This window comes from Pogona vitticeps, chromosome 5 (assembly GCF_051106095.1).
Source record: "Pogona vitticeps strain Pit_001003342236 chromosome 5, PviZW2.1, whole genome shotgun sequence".
Lineage (NCBI taxonomy): Eukaryota > Metazoa > Chordata > Lepidosauria > Squamata > Agamidae > Pogona > Pogona vitticeps.
In genome coordinates this window covers 97,011,411-97,027,408 of record NC_135787.1, presented here as the reverse complement: position 1 = coordinate 97,027,408, position 15,998 = coordinate 97,011,411, and the positions used below count along the sequence as shown (strand labels likewise).

General features: G+C 39.8%; 1 protein-coding gene and 1 long non-coding RNA gene across 3 annotated transcripts in view; one reads left to right on the top strand and one right to left on the bottom strand.

The window, feature by feature from the left end:
* The window catches only part of LOC144589467 (uncharacterized), a 212,239-nt gene that overhangs the window by 117,563 nt on the left and 78,678 nt on the right, over positions 1 to 15,998 (bottom strand). The window lies entirely within an intron of this gene.
* CRACR2A (calcium release activated channel regulator 2A) overlaps positions 5,008 to 15,998 on the top strand; it is a 58,156-nt gene continuing 47,165 nt past the window's right edge. For both annotated transcript variants that reach the window (XM_020809236.3, XM_078394117.1), the window contains exon 1: positions 5,008 to 5,134. The gene's annotated coding sequence lies outside the window, so the exon portion shown is untranslated. The remainder of the gene's footprint in view (positions 5,135 to 15,998) is intronic.

Below are 15,998 nucleotides of genomic sequence, written 5' to 3'. Positions count from 1 at the left end.
TTTTAGCCCATTTCTGTTGTTAAGTTCTGGCTCCCGTCCTCCTTCCTGTGACTGTAAAATAAAATCTCATCTCCTCCTGTGTCCTGCCAAAGAGAGTATTTGGTTTTTAAAAAATAAATCCAAGTGTTACAGTGCTGAATTGGCTTGCCAAGCAACCAATTCAGCATTATTTTCAAAGGGTTAAAAACAACAACCCTTAAATCCTCTTCTGTTTGCCCCTCTGCAGGGAAGCAGGAGAGGGATTTCAATATCCCAGTCACTGGTATATGCACCAAAACTGTTAGGCAAAAAGAGATTATGGTCCCAGGATGTAAAAATTATTGTATGCACGTTATTTAAAATTAAAAGCCCAACAAACCCAATCAACTACCATTCCAGATATCCAGTGAAGTAGGTCTCTAGGAGAATAAGCTAGCAAGTTTCTCAGGCTGCCAAAACAACAACTCTTGGAGGGTAAATGAATGAGGTTCCCTGGCGAGAATGAGATTCTGAAGCCCTGTGAGTGATTTTTATCTCAAGATTGGGTTAAGCAAGTCATTTGCTCAGCTAGTGATTTCAACAAAAGAATTCAGTCAGAAGCTGGCTGTATCTCAAGATCATGGAGGTGCAAAAACTATCTCAAGAAACTCTGAAGTGCAAAAACATGAGCAAAACACAAACTCACTATGATGCAAGAACTATGTACTCAGAAGTCCAAAGCTTTGTGTAATGGATCTTGAGGGGCCCCTCTCCTGATACAATCTTTTTGTTCTGTGAACACGGCAAATCCAGAGAAGCCATACTTTGTCTCAGTGTGGTGACAACATTTGATCCATCCTTGTCAAAGTGTCACATGGCATGAACAGAAAGGACAATAGGATGTGGCTGAGAACCTGATCAGCCTTGTTAGATCAATTTCCTTATCAGTTCAGAGTACTCACGGTTGCCACCTGTTCAATACCTTGATGGGAAAGATGAAGTGGAGGTGCCAGGAAGTGCTGCTAAGTACTATTAGTACAGCAGAGCCTGGCATCTGGCAGCCTTGGTGCAGCGAATGAATCCTTCCTCCTTGTCATTGCCTCACTTTTAATATTGTTGCTAAAAGCAGTCCAAGCAGCATTGGTCAGTGGGGGAGAACTCCACTGGGGAGCGGGGGTCAAGTTACACAAACAGAATGTACATATGGAGTGCCGAATGTGTTAGAAGAGCTGAGGCAAACCACACAAAGTACTCCTGTTCTTTTCTGACCTAAGAGCAGGAGGGCTAGGACAGCTCTAAGGGCAGAGGAAATTAGACAAGATGAGCAACTCACTTAGGTGCGTGTATTCACATTCACACACCAATCAACTGCTTTAGAATCAGAATCAGAATAATTGAGTTGGGAGGGGCCTATAAAGCCATTGAGTCCAACTCCCCTGCTCAGTGCAAGAATCCAAATCAAAGCAGATCTGACAGATGGTTGTTCAGTTTTCACTTGAATGCCTCCAGTGTTGGAGCACTCACCAATTCCTGGCATAACTGGTTCCATTGTTGTACTGCTCTAACAGTAAGGAAATTTTCCCTGATATTCAATCGGAATCTAGCTTCCTATAACTTGAGTCCATTATTACACGTCCTGCACTCTCAGATGATTGGGAACAGATCCTGCCCCTACCTTCTATGGCAATATTTCAAGTATTTGAAAGGTACTATCCTATCTGCTCAGTCTTTTTTCAAGGCTAAACATATCCAGCACTTTCAGTCTTTCCTCATAAAGGCTTGGTCTCTAATGCCCAGATCATCCTTGTTGATCACCTCTGAACCTGAATTAATTTGTTGGCATCCTTCTTAAAGTGTGATGTCCAGAGCCAGACACAGTACTCTAGGTGAGGCTTAACCAGTGCCAGATAGAAGGGAAATCACACTATTGGCTCATATTTTGATCTACAATAATTCCAAGGTTCTTTTTACTTGCAGTATTACTGAGCCAAGTATCCCCCATCTTGTGACTGCACATTTGTTTTTTTCCCCCAGGTGTAGAACTTCACACTTACCCCTGTTAAATTTCAAGATCTTTTTGAATTTTGTTCCTGTCTTCCAAGGTATTAGCTATTCCACCCATGTTTGTGTCATCCACCAATTTTATAAGTATTTCCTGCACATCCTGCACTCTGCTTATCAGGAGAAAGGCAGGCTATAAATAAGACAAACAAATAAATACTATACTGTATAAGCAAAGCAAGTGCAGCCCAGTGAGATCAATTGCCATTCTTTTCCTTCTCTGTGAGACATTTGGGGTGGCTGAGCATGCAAGCTGCTTCCCCCCCCCCCCGCTTCCCCATGGATATGGAACTGCCTGCTACTAAAACACAGACTAGCCTAACATGATCAAGCAATTACAATATCAACAAGTCAAGGAAAGCTACGAACCAGGGCACACATGTGAATGAAAATTTAAGAATAGACTGGCTGGATTTAATGGACATTTTGGGTAGGATAAGGAAGAATATTTGAAGAATAAACCTTAAAGGATAAGGAAATAATAAATAAACACAAGCTACAGTGAGGACAACACCTTTCATCCAAAATTATTTAAAATGCTGCCAGTGTGATTGCTAATCAATTAAAAGCATGGAGATGTTCAGTTCGACTCAGCATCCTCTCCTCAAAGCCTTGTGATTAATTGCAGAGATGTGATAAAACATGTCTTGAGATTTGGGAGAAAACCTGAATGCCATTCAAGTCTTATACTTCCCTTCTCCCTCCCCTTTTCCCTAAATAGAAAACTACAATAGCTAATTGACAGACACTTTGTCTGCTTTGCACCCCTCCAAGCTATTGAGGTTTCATTAAGATCTAGTTTTTGTTCTGGAGGTGATGGAGACAAGCCCCACTTCATCTTATAGCAGCTTGGAAGTACTTTTGCTTGAAGCCAGGAGTTGACACTCCTAATTTAGACTTTTGAGCTCTGACTGTCCAACTGAATCTGCGTGAAGAAAGTATTGGAGAGATAACTTGCCTTTTGCTGTTTCCCATATTATATTACGCTGGTTCTAGTTACACTGTGATTATGATTAGTGACTATTTTCAATGTTCTCTCACCCACAAAAATGAAAGGTGAAGCTCCCCACTCTTTTGCAGCATCCTTTTTACTGTGTCCATTTTTCACTGATGTTGCAGTTCTACTTTTCACTCCTGTTACCTTCTGAAAGCTTCAGGTCTCTGCTTGTATCTTTTACTCAAATGGACAGTGTATAATGGTAGGTATAGGATGAAAATTGTAGTTTTTAAATCCCCCTTCCTTGTAGGATTAGCTGTTGGTGAAACACCTGTGATCCTGGAATATGTTTCGCAGGCAAAAAATGCTGAGCAGCACAGCACACCAACAGTAGTATGCATAACCTATTTAAGAGATAAGCTTGTTCTCCTCCTTTTTGAGAGGATGTGGTTTCCCTAGAAAGCCAAACAGAACTGGCCTGGAGAAATTGGTGTGTTTTCTATAATGAGTACAAGGTTTAATGCAGCTGTTGACTCTTTTCTGTGTTATTTATGCAATGGTTAAAATACTGTTGCTATTTTACACATGGAGAAGGCAAAAGGCATAAATAACTTTTAGTAATTCCTAGCTACCAAGTAACAAGTCAGCATTGGGATTCTCAGTGTGTGCTGAAAATCCCTCTGTGTGTGTGTGTGCGCGCGCGCACGCACACACGCGCACATGTGCTCACCTACTCACTGGCTTGGTGTATGCTCAAGATTACCAGCAGGGACTAGTTAATTACTGCCTGAGAATGACTGAATGTTCTAACTTTTGTTTAATAAAGCAACAGGATTTCAGGCACTGGCTTCTAATATTTTTATTCAATATTTATCCTGTAGTTTCTAATTGCTTTCTTTTATCCATATTAAAAAAAAAAGAGAAATTCTCTTCTCTTAGCATTGATGACTTTGCGCTTCTGTATTTCAAGTAGTAGGGAAATTCCAGAAGGGGAGAGGGAACCTTTAAATTAAAGTTTAAAGAAATGGTTGAAGCTGTATCCCTTAAAGCAAAGAAATTCAGATCACAGTTGAACCTCTCACTCTTAAAATTTAGACACACTTGTTTCACTCATTTTGGACTTCAACTTGCACCCCAAGTAATCACAAGAGGTGAGTTCCAATTTTTGATTCCCTAAAGAGAATAAATCTTTGTTGACCTAGAACTAAGTCCTTTAAACACAAGGACCTTCTATCCTCACAATGTACGTTGATGATTGGATTAGTGAGATTATATTAAGGTAGATGAGACTCTGCTGAAATTCTGTAGTGTTTAGCTGCTGACACTGTCAAAGCCTATATATCATCTCAGATGTTCCCCAACCTTAAAGATGTTCTATACTGTATGGGGACTGGGGTAGCTGTATATCAACATTATGCTGTAGTGTTTACTTGGACTGGAAGTTCATGTGTAAAAATGGTGCATCAATGTGCCCATGTTCTGAGTGAGATGAGTTTATAATCTGAATTTGTGGTCTGAATTTCTCTATTTTTTTTTTAAAATACTCTCAACCATAAGATTAGCTTTTAACTGTAGGTGTTCTCTCTTTGGGAACAGTTACTTTCAGTATGGAAGATATGGGAGCCTCTGCTTGGACACATCTAGTTTGGCAATATGGCATCCTGCCTTTCTCATGAAGAAACTGACATGAAATGTGGGTTTCTAGACATGTTTTTGTCCTTCATGCACTGTAGGTGCACAACCTAATCTAAAGAGCTGCAGCTAGATTATGTGTGTGAAATGGTTTTCAGACCACACATCCTGCTTTCACAACTAAACAGCTATTATCACTATAGCAGTATATCGCATGAAACCACTCTATAACAAAACTGCATATATATATATATATATACATAGGAAAAACTTGACAGGAAGAAAAAGAGGAGGTAAAACTGGTTAGACTTGCTCCTGTCCCGCCCACAGCTTCTTCAGTACCTGTTCCAATCACATGTTGACTGGGCAATGTTTGGGAAGTTCTCTGTCCCCTTCCTGTGCACTCTTCCTTCCTCCTCAGTGTCTGTGTGTGCAGAGAGCTAGCACAGGGTAATCACTTTAGAACTTGGTGCCAAAAACTGCTGTGCATGCCTTTGCCCAAGAGACTTCTGGAGACACATGTTTCATCTCCCAAGGAAGTGAGGGGTAAGTTGTTATTAAATTGCAATAGCTGAGCAAAACGTAGATAGGGTTATATTTAATAAAATGTATTTGGAAACATGCTGTTCAGGTTCATACTCCTGTGATAGAGGCTGAAGCATTTCAGCCGGTTTCCACTTCCTCTCTCCTGCATGTGTTGAAATGCAGCAGCTGCCTAACCGCTTTCCTGTGCCGAAGAGGCAGAGTGAGCCACCTTTTTCTGAGGTAGAGACAGTGTTAAAGTGGTATTGTTTAAATACAACTCAGTCAATAGACATGTCACTTCATACCACAGGTGCAATTGGTAGAAAGGGGGCTGTTTTTCTCAGGTGCTTGCATTTGTGGAGATTCACAGTAAATTCTGAGGGCTATATAGATGTACTTCGAATCTCTGTGTATTTTAAAACCATCTGTGGGCTTGTTTTTCTTTGTTTTCTTCCACAGTGATTATAAATGTATTGTGAATCTCAGCAACTCACCATTCTTTTTAAAAACCAAGGGAACTGTGCCTTTGGTTTGAACTTCCAGAATATCAACCAGCTTTAGCCCTTTATGGTGCAAACATATTCACAGTGGCCTGGAAGTAACTGAATAGGATTTATTTCCAAGTAAAGATGTATAATATTAATAATTATGTGCTGTCATGTTCAACTTAAGGCAACTGTCACAGAGTTTTCTGGGTGTAAAGTAGACATGCCAGTCCCTTCTTGTTGTGCTGCTCTGGGACTGTGCACCTTACACATGTCAGGGCACATAATTCTACCAGCCACAAATGCTTGAGGTGATCTCAGCTGCCCCCTCCCCAGAATGCACAGTGGGGTACAATCTCCCAGCAACTGGCTCCATAATTAGGTGCTTCAAAGCACTCTTTATTATTAAGGATGTATAGGGTCAACAAAATCTTGGGGATCTGTCAGATACGAAAGCAAGCTTGGTTAGTTTTAAAAATATTGGTTGGCAATCGATTGCAGTCATTTTGGTCTTCCCCTCAAGTCTTAAAACCAGAATTTTAGCACAAAGGTAATAGTGCTGTTGTATATGTCAGTGCATGTTTAAGAAGCTAGCTTTCTGTCACTGGTGAATATGTGTTTTTCTGCCTTGCTGTTTGACCCTCTCAGTCTGCCTTGTTTTAAGCTGTGGGTAGGTCAGACAAAGTTTCTATATTTTAAAGAACTCAGAGCATATATATGATTTTGCAGCCTGAGGAAAGGAATTTTTGACACTCAACTAATTCTTTATAACAGTTTATGGGCCATTGTTCTAGTACAGCACTGGGGAAACTTCTGTCCCAGGCATGCCCTTTCTAACTATGCCCCATTATCTTTCACCTTGTACAATGGATTCCACCCCCACCCCTACCCCTGCCCCAATCTGTACTATAGGTTTGTGGTTTGTGTTTCTCACAGTATCTGGCTTTCTCTATCTTCTGTGCTGATCTTTCGCTCAGTTAGTTCTGGACCTTTTCACAATCCCTTCACGATTCCTCAAAGACTTTGAGCCTCTTCAGACAGTTTCCCTCTTAATTGGCAATCTCTGAAATGGCTATAGGCTAAATTATTCTCTTTGTTGATTTGTCATTGCAGTTATATCCCACTCAATCATGATGAAGCATCATAATTGAAGTGTAAACTGAAAATAATGCTAGACTTCTACTTGTTTTTAAAGTGGTTGATAGGATGCTCATGCATGGAACTGAACTTAGTTGTGAGTAGGGATGGAAGGGGCTGGTTTTATAGTAATTTGAATCCTGCTTGGTTCTGAGCCATCAGTAAGAATAAGGCCACTACAGTACACCACTGGAAAGCTGCTCGTGAGGCATTTCCCAGGCTGGAAAATATGGATTGAAAAAAGTTCTCTGCCTCTGATCTAGTAGGATCACATTAGCTGGCCCTTCTCACAGCTCCCTTCAGCAGCACATTTCTTGGGCCTAATTAACAGCTGTCTGTGGAAAAAAAATAACCCATCTCATTCAGCACTGGGCTTTGTGTCCTTTTTTGTGCTCATTATGAAATGTTTGTTTTCCAAGCTTACCTATCTTATAGTTTCTACACATTCCCAGTTCAGATGATTATGGATAGAGGATGGCAGAATTACTTCCCCTGCAATGGCTGAAATATAGTATAACTGACCTCATTAAAAATATTCATATAACTGCAGAGCTGGAAGGGATCATTGAGTCCAGTCCCTGTCAGGGAGGCACAGCTGGGAACTGAATTCCCAGTCTCTGGTTTGACTGTCAGATATCTAAACCATTGAGCCATCCAGCAGTTCAATGACAATGAAATCAGCTCTAGTGGTTGTTGTTTTTTAAGTGAAACTTTACAGCTCTACCCATCCAAAAGCTCCCAAAGTTCCCTTGGGATCCATTTCATGCTGAGGAAATTTTTGGGAGGCCAGGAGACAGGAGAGGGGATCTTTAATTTCTAAAAATGGTGGCCACCAGTAAAACCATCAACAAAAATAAGTCATAAGCTTTCCCAAAAAATGAACCTGTTCATATAGCAGATGTATCAGCCACCCTTGAAAATTTGTGAGAAAGACCTATTGAAATCACTAGTAAAGTAGGTGTATAATTTCCTGGTGCCCAAAGAAACAATGATATCCTACTACTAATACAGAGTGGATTGCCGATAGTTGCATCAGTGTATCATGCAAAGTTTTATCTCAGTAACATCAAAACCATCATTAAAGTCAGTTGTAGCCTTTCCAGAGAGGTACCTTTGCCAGCATGGATAAAAATGAAATAAAAAGATAAATGCAAGCCCTGTAGCACCTTGAAGGCCAAGAGATTTATTTCAGTGTGAGCTTTTATTTACCCCAATCCACCTCGTCAGACACTCCAGACTGTTAGAGGAGTCTGTGGATGTGACTTTTAATGCATAAAACTTCACACTGAAATAAATCTCATTGTCTCCAAGGTGTCACAAGACTTGTGTTTTTCGTTATATTTCACTTTTGTTATATATCATTTTGGCACTGTGGTCCTTCATATGTAAGCAGTCTCATGCAACCTGTATAAATAATGGCTTGTTATGCTGAGCAAAGCATTATGTTAACCAAACTGATGAATGTCAAACCTTGGAAGAAATTTGCATAAATAACTGTATTATTATCCATCTTGCCATGAATCTTTGGACTTTTAAGTTCTTCACACTGGTACATACCTGATGAAGCGGGTTTTTTAACCCACAAAAACTTGTGTATTGTATGATGATTTTTTAGTAGTCTGTAAAGGTATTGCCTCTTTTTCCATTTGTATTTTGTTTTTTATCAGCCACATAACTACCCTTTATTTCAATGTATTATTATTGTCAATTTTAGTAGGAAGACATTGTGCCATCAAGAGAATTCCAACTGCTAATGGCCCTCATAGGGCTTTCTATATCTAAAGGACTCAGAAGTGGTTTAGCAGTCCCCACATCTGGTGTTGCTTTGGAACCATGCTGGTTGCCTGTGGCTGCACTAAAATAACTAATTAATAAAGATACAGCTTCCTTCCCTTGTGACTCTAACTTCATGAGGTAGAACTTCACTTCTTTTATGGAAGAACTGGGACTATTTCTTATTTTTAGAGTTATACAAAATGTTGCCTTACTGAAAGGTGGAGGAGGAATTTCACAAGGTTCCATTGCTGTGGCTTGTGCTCTGTTGGGGTTGCTAAAGTGACAGCAAGGTGTGGGCTGTTCATAGAATTCAGACTTTTAAAAAACTCAAATTAATGAATTTACTAAGTAAATTTACTCTAGCCGCCTAGAGTGGTCTTAACCGACCAGATAGGCGGGATATAAATAAAATAAATAAATAAATAAAATGAATAATTTTTTTAGTTCCAAAGCTCAAAAGTAGTTAGCTAATGTAAAACTGTAAAAGATACTACTTTTCTTTCAAAGCATCTACAATTAGTTTTTGCCTTTTGGAAAACTTCATCTGAATAAACCAGCATGAGACACAGTGGGAAGCAACCTTTGAAGCAGATAGTATTCCTTCTACCCTCATTTAGTGAGACAATACCCCAATAATTATACAAGTAATTTTAAAATTGCAGATACACTGAAAAAAGAGTAAAGTTATCCCTTGTAAATTTATGTGTGTAATATAACTTATTTGTACCTTTGTTACTGAAAAAAATAAATTATTTACATTCAACTTATTCAGCAATGTTAAACCCTTGCTGACGGACTTCCCTTACCATGAAACCCCTATGATGAGACAGTCCAAAATTAACAGAAGAGATAGTGCTGGAAGATGAGACTCCCCAGAAAGCACTCAATCAGATACTGAGGAAGAGCACAGGCAAGTACTAATAGCTCTGTCACCAGTAATGCAATTAGATTTGGTAAACAGTTTGGGTCCAAGCTATCTCAAGGACTGCATCTCCCTTCATGAGCCTGCTTGGGTGTTAAGATCATAAGATAGACCTTTGCCTCAGTCCCACCACCCTCACAGGTGCACTTGGTGGGGACACAAGAGAGGGCCTTCTCTTTTCCTGCTCCCAGACTTTGGGACTCCCTCCTATAGGAGGCCAGGCTGGCCCCATTTTTGTTGTCCTTCCACAAGCAGGCGAAGACCTTTTTCTTCAGGCAAGCTTTCCCTATGTAACTGGCTACCTGGATTGTTGTGCCTTGCTGCTTTGAATGTGTTGCTTTTGCTTTACATTTTTTTACTAAGGTATTCACTTGATCATTTTTTGATATTTTTATACTTACTATTTTTCGATTTAAATATTGTTGTTTAATGATGTAGGCCACTTTGGGTTCTTTTTAAGGAGAAAGGCAGAGTATAAATAAATAAATAAATACCAAAGGATGTCTAGTTGCTGATGTGCACAGAAGTGAAAGGAAAGTCTGAAGCTGTACAACACAAACAATTGGAACATGGAATGTGAGAAGTATGAATCAAGGTAAACTAGATGCCATAAAGCAAGAAATGGAATGTATAAGCATTGCAGTGCTTGATGTCAGTGAGTTAATGTGGACTGGAACATAATACAGTGGTGCCTCACATAGCGATCACTCCGTTTAGCGACGAAATCGCTTTGCGACACATTTTTTTCGATCGCAAAAGCGATAGCTTTGTGATGTTCCCTATGGGGGAATTTCACTTTGCGATGACCGATCATCACAAAGTGACCATTTTCGACCAGCTGATCGGCGGTTTCAGAATGGCTGCCGGGAAAAAACATGGTCACCCGCTGTTTTCTGGGATGGATTCCTCCCTTAAGAGGCACCAGAAATGGCCGTGCTATGGAGGATCTTCGCTGAACTGTGAGTTTTAAGCCCATAGGAATGCATTAATCGCGTTTTAATGTGTTTCTATGGGCTTTTTTATTTCGCATTGCGACGTTTTCATTCTGCAGCGATTTTTTGCGGAACGAATTAATGTCGCAGTGCGAGGCACCACTGTATTTCAGTTAGACTACTACAAAGTGTTGTACTGTGGAAATGACAAATTCAAATAATTGGAGTGTCTCTAGTACTGAGGAAAGATTTAGCACAAACAGGTAGGGGCTATAATGTGAGATCTGACTGGGCAATACCAATCAAACTTCATGGAAACTTATCAACATAATCATCATTCAAGTATGCTCCAACTACAGATGCTGAAGATGAAATTAAACATTTATATATAAGCATCCAAGACAAAATTGACCACATACCAAAATAAGACATTCTTATAATCATAGGTGACTGGAACATAGGCATAGGGAACAAAGCAGAACCAATTGTTGCTGGAAAATTTGGCATACAGAACAGAAATGAAGTAGGAGAACAATTCATAGAGTTCTGCAAAGCCAAAAATCTGTTTATTGCAAATACATACTTCAGACAATCAAACATACTGTATGTTTGTACATGTGGACATTGCCAGATGGTCAATACAGAAACCAAATAGATTATGTAATTTGAAGCAAGCGATGGAGAAGCTCTATTCTCTCAGGATGGATGGATCAGTTGCTATAAGCACTAGTTTATAAATAGTATCCCTTTTTCTTGCAAGTAACTGAAGTTATTTTCTAAAATGTTATTGCCATTTGAAGGTCTTATTAGTCTCTATTAATAGCTAATTGGCTGCTCCTATTTAATTCAAAACATTTTAATTTGTGCTAATAAACTGATTGATTAAAGTAGCAATTCAAAATTCAGTCACTAGGAAATAAACTCTTCCGAACATTTTCTGAAGCCAAAAAAGAATTTTAGAAACATCCCTAATTTAAGATGTGCAGATGACCCAATAATACTGCCATATTACTGGAGGCTGCAATGAATTGAAATGACTGTTGACGAAAGTGAAAGATGAAAGTGAAAAAGAAGGATTGCTGCTAAATGTTAAGACAAAAAAAAATCAAGAGTACAGAAGTACTATATAACCTTAATATTGAAAATAGCCCAGTGGGTGAGGTTTCTGGCTGTGAAGCCAGAGGTTTGGAGTTTGATTCCCCCTTGTGCCCCCCAAGAGAAGAACCAGCCTGCCTTTATGTTCTGCAGGCAAGTACTTTGGAAGACAATTTGACCATCATGACACATCTTCCTTGCAATATAAGGGGGTTGTGAGCACATTCTTTGTTTTGAGAGCACAGGTTGGGTTCCACATCACATGTACAGTATGCAAAATGCCTCTCATTGCAAGGGAAAAGATTATAGGAAGTTTCATTGAGAGAAAGCAGTTTGTAAATCAATGATATGCAACAGCAGTTTTCAAACTAATATTGGAAACGTTTTCATGCTGTTCATAAAGGACATCTGATTTTCGGCCCTCTCTCAACCCCTAGAAAGAGCATATTTATTATGTGAAGTTTCATAAAAATATGTGTGTGTTTCTTGACCTTGAGGGGCACCTTTTCATTGATAAATATAGCTTTTAGTAACATTTTAATATACTCACTACTGTCAGAGTTACATTGTTAGAGTTTGGGCAAAATAAATAGTAAGACTTTTTTTTACTACATATTCAGGTAATATGAATATACTTTACTTCATATTCAGGTAATAGGGATGTGGTGGCACTGTGGGCTAAACCGCAGAAGCCTCTGTGTGCTGCAGGGTCAGAAGACCAAGCAGTCATAAGATCAAATCCACGCGACGGAGTGAGCGCCCGTCGCTTTGTCCCAGCTTCTCGCCAACCCAGCAGTTCGAAAGCATGTAAATGCAAGTAGATAAATAGGTACCACCTCACTGGGAAGGTAAACAACGTTTTGTGTATAGCCGCGCTGGCCACGTGACAACGGAAACTGTCTTGGGACAAATGCTGACTCTACGGCTTGGAACAGGGATGAGCACCGCCCCCTAGAGTCGGACACGACTGGACTAAATGTCAAGGGGAACCTTTACCTTTACTTTTTAATTCAGGTAATACCAGTATAGGCAAATTAAAATGTACAGTATAAAAGGTACATGGAGGAACATTCTTTGACATTTGTTCAAAGGCAGAAATGCAAAAGTTCCATGTAAGGAACTGAAGTTGCGCTATGGAATGTTTCAATAGAGGTTTCCTTGTTTGATAGATTTTAGGTTGATGGCCATATCTGTCAGTGCCATATGTGAAGTGTGTGGTTGATAGAATGGGTTTGCTGAAGCTACATTAGTCTGCCAAACCTGACTTTGTTCACAAGGAGCTGTATGACCTGCCTGTACAGGACATATTCATCTCTGACTACAAGTAATAGACAGTAACCTTTGTAAGATCTCCAGTTTATTATAATACCTTTGAAATGAGGCTGATCTAAACATTCCCATTGTTATTTTTCAACCCACTCTCTTTTTGATGCAAGGCTGAGGTATTCTTGTGAAGATGGCTGCCAGGCTTCCTTCATTTTGTTTGCTTCTGCAGCATTGCACTTTTCTGACATTACAGGGTCTGTCTACAGGCTGAGGAGCCTAACCAAAGTATTTCATTTTCTATTGCATGGTTGCTGTCTGTGAGCAACTGGAAAACTTAATCTATAAGAGAAGTGAGTCTTTCATCTATATGGACATTCTTTTAACCATACACAAAGAAAGCTAGAGATGAAAAATATTTGAATAAAAATGAGAAAATAAATAAGTTTAAAGACAAAACAGATGTCCCTCATGGCTAGTCTCTGCTAAAAAACATGTCAGTTGAAAGACTTACAGTGGGGTCTCTACTTAAGAACTTAATCCGTATTGGAAGGTGGTTCTCAAGTTGAAAAGTTCTTATGTTGAATCTGCATTTCCCATAGGAATGCATTGAAAACCATTTAATCCGTATCTACTCTTTTCCGTCCATAGAAACTACAGTGGAACCTCTACTTAAGAACTTAATCCGTTTTGGAATGGTGTTCTTAAGTTGAAACGTTCTTAAGTTGAAGCAAAATTTTCCATAGGAATGGACTGAAAACCAATTAATCTGTTCTGGCTGTTTTTTTGTTATGTAGAGGTGCATTCGTACATTGAAGCATTAGTTCCCATAGGAACTAATGCAAAGCTGGTTAATACGTACTCTACCACTAGGGGGAGAATTTTTTTTTAACCTAAGATGACCTAAGGTTAAAAAAAGAGCAGGAAAGGTTTTTTTCCTGTTCTTATCTTGGATTTCTGTTCTCAAGTAGAAGCAAAATTTAGCAAATGGAGCTGTTCTTAAGTTGGATTGCTCTTAAGTAGAGACGTTCTTAAGTAGAGACACCACTGTACTTCTGAAGAGCTTTGCGGAGCAGTACTGCAGTCAAATCTCTGCTCCTGACTTGGGTTTGTTCCTGACATGTTCAGGTAGCTGGCTTGACTCAGCCTTCCATCCTTATGAGGTTGGTAAATTGAGTTCTCAGCTTGGGGGCCGACGGGAGGAATGTGAAGCCTGCTTAATTAAATTGTAAGCCACTCAAAGAGTGCTTTATATGCACCCTATAGCTTATATACAGCTATGGGGCTGTATATAAGCAGCACAGCTGTTCTTTGAATGTTTCGATACCTCTTGAATATTTGGGTAAAGGGCCCCATCACTGGAACCCTGAGTGTGAGGCTAAGAGCTACTTTATGCAAGTGGTAATTACATTAATCATGCTAAGCCACAGCAATTCCTTCTTCCTCCCACCCACAGAGTAAGCTCAAACTTGTGAGAAGCATATGTGAGTTTCTAACTTGATTTCTCTCTGCCGCAGCCAGCAAGGGAGGGGATTGCTACAGAGAAGAGTAGCTGTGGTGGAAACAATCGGTCCATGGAAACATTTAGGGAGGGAAAACTGCATGCCACTTCACAGTTCACATTCTCAACCATTATACAACACCTAGTACTTCCGCCAATATAAAGATTAGTGAGTTTGCACAGGAACATTTGGGAGGCGATGAATCTATCTTAAGCAATTATTTACAAGTTTGAGCACTGCGCTCTGTTCAACTTAGATGACGACTGTGACTCAGATCATGCCCAGCCCTATTTGTATAAAGTAAGAAGGAAAGGTAGTAAAAAGGGAGTTTCTTCTTTACTTATGTATGGCTTGTTCAAAGAAACCTATGAGAACTTCTGGATGTATTTTACATTGTTGTGCCATAGACGAAAATTTTCTGACATCTTAGAGGGGAAGAATATTTTAGGAGAATGACATAATCTGGACCAGTGGTTCCCAGCTTTGGGTCCCGAGAAGCTCTTGGACTACAACTCCCAGAAATCCTGGCCAGAACAACTAGTGGTAAAGGCTTCTGAGAGTTTTAGCCCAAGAACCTCTGGGGACTCAAGCTGGAGATCCACTGATGTAGGCAAATTTCAGTTTCAGATTCAGATCTGGTTTTGGAAATGACTGGCCTTGGTCACAGCAATGGACCTTCTTCCCAAGAGAGAGATGAGGTGAGGGTGCAACACTGTCTCATCAGCTTTTCACACCATTGATTGTGATATCATTCTGGATACAGATGGAGGGGAGCTCCTTGCTTGTGTGTTTCCGCTCCTGCCTGTGGAGTTGGTCCAGGAAAGTATCACATTATTTCCATTGCACTATTGTAGGCTATTGGACTGATCACCAGCAAAAGGAGAACAGTATACAGTGGTGCCTCGCAAGACAAATGCCTTGCAGGGGGGAAAAAAACTCGCAAGACAAATGGTTTTGGCAATGGGGCTGATGACTCGCAAGACAAATGTTCCTATGGCCATGCTTCGCAAGAAGAATGTTTTCCGTTTTTTGTTCCTTCCTCATGTTTGCTGATTTTTAAATGTTTTTCTATGATGTTTAAAAAATTAAAGTTTTTTGATTGAAATTTTTTAACTCATTTGCACAATATGTATGGCTTTAAAGAGCACTTAATAAACCCTTTGTAAACCAAATTTGACTTTGTTCTGACTTTTTTTGCCCATGGGAACGTATTAATTAGATTTCTATGGATTCCTATGGGAAAACGCATTTCGCAAGATGTATTTTTCGCAAGACAACATTAACCATGGAACAAATTAAATTCGTCTTGCGAGGCACCACTGTAATCTATATACAGATGTCATCCAGTCTCTAATTAGTACATATCTATCAAGTGTAGCAAGTAGGTCCTGGACCAGTGGCATTTTAGATACAAGTCAATAAATTAAGGTTGGATTTTTGCAAAACAGAGCACTTGTGAGTGAGTGATTCCTATATCCAAGAGATTGCCTGGCTACCTGTTCAGGAAGATGTCACATTTCTTTTGAAGGGTTGGCTTTCAACCAGGTAATATTCCTGGGTCAATCTTTGCCATCAGAGGCCAAGGTGGCCTCAGCGGTTCCAAGTACCCTTGGCCAATTTCAACCAATATGTTAGCTGCAGCCATTCTATTGCTTGTTCCTGTATGTGTTAGTTTTTGTTGTTAGTATTTAAGGGGCCTAGTTACCTGAGAGACCATAATCTCCAGTTATAGCCAACCTGACCCTAGAAGTCATTTCAGGCCCTCCTAGTGGT